The sequence below is a fragment of the Poecilia reticulata genome, linkage group LG4, assembly GCF_000633615.1.
Source record: "Poecilia reticulata strain Guanapo linkage group LG4, Guppy_female_1.0+MT, whole genome shotgun sequence".
NCBI lineage: Eukaryota > Metazoa > Chordata > Actinopteri > Cyprinodontiformes > Poeciliidae > Poecilia > Poecilia reticulata.
In genome coordinates this window covers 7430633-7437081 of record NC_024334.1, presented here as the reverse complement: position 1 = coordinate 7437081, position 6449 = coordinate 7430633, and the positions used below count along the sequence as shown (strand labels likewise).

The following is a 6449-nucleotide window of genomic DNA, read 5'->3' as shown; positions in this document are numbered from 1 at the left end:
ATTGGATGTTTCTTTTTTCCAGTTCATTTAGTACCTCACTCGAGCACTCTGCGTAGGTAAGTATGTTTATTTTAAAAAATCTGGGCCAAACAAATTGTACAAATAATTTATATGCTGCTGGAAGACATTATAAGAAACAAATGCAGCATGACAACAATGCATCACCTCCCATCTGATTGGCAGCAGCTCTATTTGGATGTTTGCATTTGAGTGCCAGAACACCCAAGTTACAGTGTATGTGTTTCTGTTTGAGGGGATCCCATATGGGAGAATGCATGCATGCCMATTTCACCCATGGCCTACTGGGGAAACGCATGAAGCACTGTTCCCTACTGCCGAATGACTTAATGTAGAGAGCATTGCATCAGTCTGAATCAAATTCCTGACACATTATTAGATATGAACCCTGTAAACAATCACCATCCACATCCGACAACTCCACCATGACATGCTTGCATGTTCTTCACGGAGACGTTCAGATGAACAAGTGTGGTTAACAAATTACATTCACCGTGACCACTTTTATTTTTCATCAGCAGCAGCTTTCATCTGACATGACCTCATTAGGATGTAAGAGTGGATCCATATTTGCTCTCAGTGCTTAGCATGTGAACTGACACATAAGTTACATAGTTAACAAGCAGCCACGCGTGAATGAGACATGTGAACCGTAATGTAATGAGCAACATCCCGCCACATATGTCTGCTCGTCCCACCCCATCCTGGCCTTGAGGCACCCAGTGCCTCCAGAGCTGAACCAGATGAACATGTTTTACACAGCAGAATTGAGTCAAATCCCAAATTTATCAAGCAGGTTTCACTGTGTACATTTTGTGTCACTCAGTCTGTCACTGGGTGTATATTAAGGCTCATTCTATATTTAATGTTGGCCTGCGATGGGATCTGATTGATAATTTCATAACGTTATGATATTCCAAGAGATTTGATATGTAAGAAACAAAATGTGTAAATTGATCATTTCTTATTCACCAGCCTTCTCTTTACATTCATCATCAAATGTGTCCTGTTTCATTCGATTGGCTTACGCTACAGATTATCTTGAGTGTCAAACTGAATCATAATGGTGTGGCTTTTATTAAGTGAGACAGTGACCTTTTCTTGTTTGTTTTTAAGTAGTCAACTAATGAGTACCGGTTTGTTCCATAGCATAAGGAAAGTAGGTCAGCATCAAAATGCTGTAAAATAAATTTTGTATCTTGTTGTTCAACAAAGAARGGGCCGCAAAACCAAATGAACAAATAGACAAATGAATCAGGAAGTAGACGGAGAAGAACTAAATGGATAGGAAGAGCTTTTGGAGTACATTTTTCAGCAGACCCTGTGACAACATTGATGAATGCTACCTATGTGGCATTTGACAGTGACTGATTGTGGTTGCATTAAGCGACTTCCAGGTCAGGATGTGTGAAGAGACAATCTTCTGTTACTCGCTTTTTATCAAGAATAGCTAATTAGATTTTAAAAAATAAAGCTGTGTAATGTTTCGTTTTCTAATTATTAAGCCAGCCTAAGGCCTCAAGCCAACATTATTTTAGCCTAATATACATTATGATTGCCACTTGTTTCCAAATAAGTGGCAAAATAAAGAGGGCAAAATAAAGAGGGCAAAGTTTCTTCGTACTATAACTTCAGGAGTGTGGGAACTCTTATCTTGTCCATCTTTCCATTCAGGGAAAATCACAGTAGGCAGTGGATCAMATTTTTGATGCAAGGTTCTGACAGGGRAGCTATGTAGGAATTACAGCTACTTTTAAAAATAGTTTTGACTTCAGATCAGTGAAGTATGATCTGAAAGAAAATTCTGGCACGGATTTSTTAACAGTCTTAAAAGAAGTATTAAMATGTCAGATAGGGGGAGTGAGCACACAGAGGCAGCATATTTGTGAATGGGTTATCACACATACAGACCTTGTCCCTGCCACCTAATACTCACGGCAGGGTCCAAGGTAAACACAGCTGTGAAATACCCTGGGTGACTGCACAAGTAATAAATCTGTKTGACTGCACTGCTGCTACTTCAGGCCTCCCTCGGCTTTCTATCTCTCCATTTTTAACAAAGCGACAGTCGTACAGCTTATGTAGGCAAATGTAAGATGGCAGCAAACTGAGATTGGCAACAAAAAATAATTAAACCTACAACATCTGCAAATACTCTCACCTTGGCCTTTTCTGTCCTTCCATATTTACTCTGAGTTTGTTTGGTTTGAAGCAGCATGCTGCCTGGAAATAAAGCAAATATTACTACAAGTAAATTTTGTGTATGAGCAGCTCCATTTAAGAACCTGAAAAGATCAAAAAGACAAGCTGACTATAAAACACTGTTGCCAGAGAATAAAACTGGCAACAGTAAAACTTTTTATGTACTTTATGTGATAACAGTTTCATCACATAAAATACAAACAATGTGAGTAAATTGTCAGMATTGTAATTTCTGCTAATCTGACCAACAGTCTTCATGTTTTAGAGGCAGACAGCTTACCAAGAAAAATTATTAATTAAAAATTATTAATTCAGACCATCTCCAGTGAAAATTATACTTTAAAATTTTAGCAACAAAAATTCTTTAGTATTTGGAATATGAAAAAACRGTTAAATTAACTAAATTGGTAAATCATTCATGTTGTGATTATTGTGAGCATTTTCCTTGCGTATAGCAAACGTGTCTCAATAGTTGTTTTTTTATAGCAATCTCTGTCATGCTTTGTCACCTCACTGTGGACATCTCTTACAGGCATTTKAGTCCAGATACAGGAATAGCAGCTTTGTCATTCCTCTGACATTTTTGTTTCTCCTGTCAAGAGGTGTTGAATAACCTTGAAGAAAAAGTAGTGAAGGAGACCGTGAAATTTTCTTTTTCAAACTTTACATGCCCAAAGCGCCCACCTAACACATTAGCCCTGCCCATGTCAACAAAGTCAGACTGAGGCATTGGCTGAGTTGCCAAGAAGATATATTGATGCCACCATAGTCTTAGGTTTGTTTTATGCAAATGTCGACTTATTTTATTCAGTGCATGTAACTGCGAGAGCCATACAAGCTTATTCATTTGTTTCAAATGTATTTGAGTGGGAACACAATATAAAACCATATTTTGTTTATTTTGTATAAAACATATTTTGTTTGTARGGGCTCCAGTCAAAGGTTAAGCTTTTAAAAGTCAAGCTTTCAAATYAAYAATACTATTCTCATTGTCTGGCATTAAGTTTTGMTAATTTTTTTTCTGTTTAGGTACATTTTAGAGGATTTCTTTCAATCCTTTTTAAATTTAGATGTATTAGTTTTAAGTGTTYAGTGAAATAATTTTTTTAACTAACTGGATCAAACATTTKAAATGTCCTTTCAAAGGTTTCTCTTGTAGTTTGATGGAATGGTTGCCTATTCTTTCTGAGTAAACAGAATATCAACAGACCTATAGCCCTAAAACACGAGCCCTGTTATCTACATTTTTACRGGACAGGCTGGTTTAATTCGAAAAACCAAACTCAATTCAACTGAATCTAATTTATTTTATCCAATATAATACAACTAGATTAAGAGTCAGTTGTATGCAGTTCCAATTTACAATGCAGTCACATTCAATTAATACGCATCTGTGATTTTCTGTTTAACAATACACAGCGAGTAGCATGAAGCCAATGACTTTGCAGACAGCCCTCGTTCTGAACTAGCATGTGGTGACRCTGGAGAGTAATAATTACTCCCTTTTAGCAGAGACAGACATCCAACAGAACGTCAGTCCACTGAAAGTAGCCATATGTTRGTTAAGAGGATTGGAAGGAGTCATAAAAGAAACACAGAAGCACTGATCCAGGAGAGCATTCAAAGTAAATGAGAGTGCACAAAACTACCTGAAATATAGTATCTGTTATATAACACGGGTAAGAGGTACTTCACTTTTGATCTGAAAAAATTTATGTTACCACCGTTGAAACGCACGGCCCATTTTAATAAGAAAGTCCCCCCTTCRGTGTCAGCATGTGCTCTGACCGGCTGAGTGTTAAAAACCATTCTACGATTGCCAATTTTATTATTTWWTTTWTTTTTTTATTCTGTTGAGAATAAATAATTCTGTGTTTTCCTTCTATCTCTTTTYGCTAGTTGCAAAGCTAAAGCTAAAGGACATGACATGTTAGGAAATACCCTCAAAGCTAAGATTAAAGGATATGACACACTAGGGAACGCCCTCATTAGAGAGAGGCTAACAAAGAGAATGGAAAACTTTTGTTTGATGCCATTTTGTTTTGCTAGCCCTTAAGGATAGCATGAACTATGGACCGGCTGTATTTTGCTATTAATAAATGGAATTCATGAATTCAACTCACTGACTCTTCGTCAGCCTCRTACATCAAGAACTCAGCATGGAGAAGAATAATTCTCCACAATGCACAAGCAGTTATCAGATTTAGAGAGCAATTGCTTTTTACGCATAAGACCAGGTTTATTTAATAGTTTTTTCCCATTTTAAATTAATCTATTTCTTAAACAGTTTTTTTTTTTGTAATTACTCAGGCTATATTTGAAGAAAATGTTCAAATGACACGTGTATTTTCTTATTTTAATGCCAATTCTCACTRGAACAGTTTGAATCAGCTAAATAACAGGTGAGGGAAATTTGACCAAGAGGAGCTAAGTAATAATGTTACCAAATGATTAACTRCATATTTCTCGTGCCAAGAGCTTGTGTCATCAGGACACAGTTGGATTAATGAACATACATTCAAATCTAATCTTGCATCCAGACCTTTTTATACAATTTGTTAATTTCTTCAGTGACAGTCAGGGGACAATTTCAATCAGGTTTTAAAATCTTTTTCATCACGCGAAACAGMAGATGGTGATTTCTACTTTTAAGACTGGCTGATTGTTATGAACACACATTTTAAACAGCAAGGGAAGCACAATTACTTGGTCGTGTTTTGACAAGATGTAAAATACATCATTTAAAATCTTACTCTACTGTCTCCTAGAGAGACTTTGTCAGTCACAGCCACAAATAATGTTTATTTCCCATTTTTAAATAGTCCCWAATACTTTGGTTATGAAGATTTTGAATGCGCAAAGGAGCATCTTTCTGTCGATTGAGTCGCATCCAGAAGCGCTTCTGTGGCTGCAGAACAGCCTCTGGTATTAGCATGTATAAACAGGCTTATAAATGGAGCACTATTTCGCTGTTCATTTTCATCCTCTTAACAGTAAACAAGGCGGAACAGGCCCTGACACCCTGAATAAATAGAGACCAATGCACACAAATTCAGCCGCACCGAGAAACCGTGGGGGTTTGTTTGAGTTAAGGTCAATCCTGTTTAGATTACTTTGGTCATAAGCCATTTTTTTGAGTTTTGTTTGCTGAGCTTTCTCTGCGGAGGATCATGTATTCATGTATTCTGAAATCTGACGTTGTAATGAATATGACAGCGTCTGCAAGGGTTGTAGACTTACTTTCGAGGTGAGCTCTGTTTGTGTGTCTTGGAGAGGGCTCGGGGTTTACAAAAGAATCTGCACAGAGGGTGCACTCTTATGCAGTATAAATAAATGTACAYTTTGCACAGACCCATGGGACCATGGCTACTTTGTACTATACATTTATGCATATGTTCAGTGTGTGAAAATTAATCTTGTCATGTGCTTTTGTCAGTTGTACTACAGTCCATGTGTTTATGCTACAAGAAATTTAAAGGRACTAAGATTTGTTTTAACAACTAAAAGCTGACATGTCACCATATATCAATTATACCAGCATTATTTTTTTGTAGTAACTATACTTGAATTTACCTAAATGTCTTTTAAACTTCTACTATATTTGGTTAGTTGCTCTACTGAGAAAATAATAGAGCAGAACCACAGCTTTACCCACTAACATTTATAAAACTTACTCAGGACTGATAACAATATGTCTGTTTATATGTTGTTGTTTTTTTCCCAACTCTGCAGAATTAGCAAAACTAACTGCAACTGCAAGCACTTTGCAATCTTATCTGTGTTGATTTGATTTGATTAGATTTGATAGTGGACTCTGGTTAAAGTAAGAAAAGAAAACTGCTTACAGTTGCCGTCTTACTGGAATATCTCAGAACATCTTCTAAATGGATCTGAGCATAAAAAAACAAAGTACATTTAAATCAGTTTTGTGTCCTTTCAAAACATTGAAGTACGTGGGATGCTTGTGAAGCACACGCATTTTCTATAATGAAGTAGGAAGGATATAAAATACATGATGTACAACTACATCAGGAAAGACTGTGCTGCCTGTGTAGTAACATCCCTGCTTTCATTTCATTAGATTTTTTTTCTGTTCTGGAACTTCATCTTTTCACAGCTCCCCTCGCCTCATTGTGGATTGCTTCTGATCTATAATCCTTTACATATCTATTTTCTACAAAAATCACTTTKTTCCATCACTACATACCGGCTTGATATGTTTTTTTTTT

At 36.5% G+C, this 6449-nt stretch overlaps 2 long non-coding RNA genes across 3 annotated transcripts in view; one reads left to right on the top strand and one right to left on the bottom strand.

Annotated features, from left to right (window-relative positions):
- LOC103463451 (uncharacterized) overlaps nt 1–6449 on the top strand; it is a 93117-nt gene that overhangs the window by 18521 nt on the left and 68147 nt on the right. The window lies entirely within an intron of this gene.
- LOC103463450 (uncharacterized) overlaps nt 1–6449 on the bottom strand; it is a 40072-nt gene that overhangs the window by 4217 nt on the left and 29406 nt on the right. Inside the window, exon 6 of one of the 2 annotated variants that reach the window (XR_001776569.1) lies at nt 2180–2241. This is a non-coding gene — a long non-coding RNA (uncharacterized LOC103463450). Of the gene's footprint in view, nt 1–6; nt 2242–6449 lie in introns of those variants that run through there. The other variant, XR_533512.2, reaches the window with a different exon arrangement.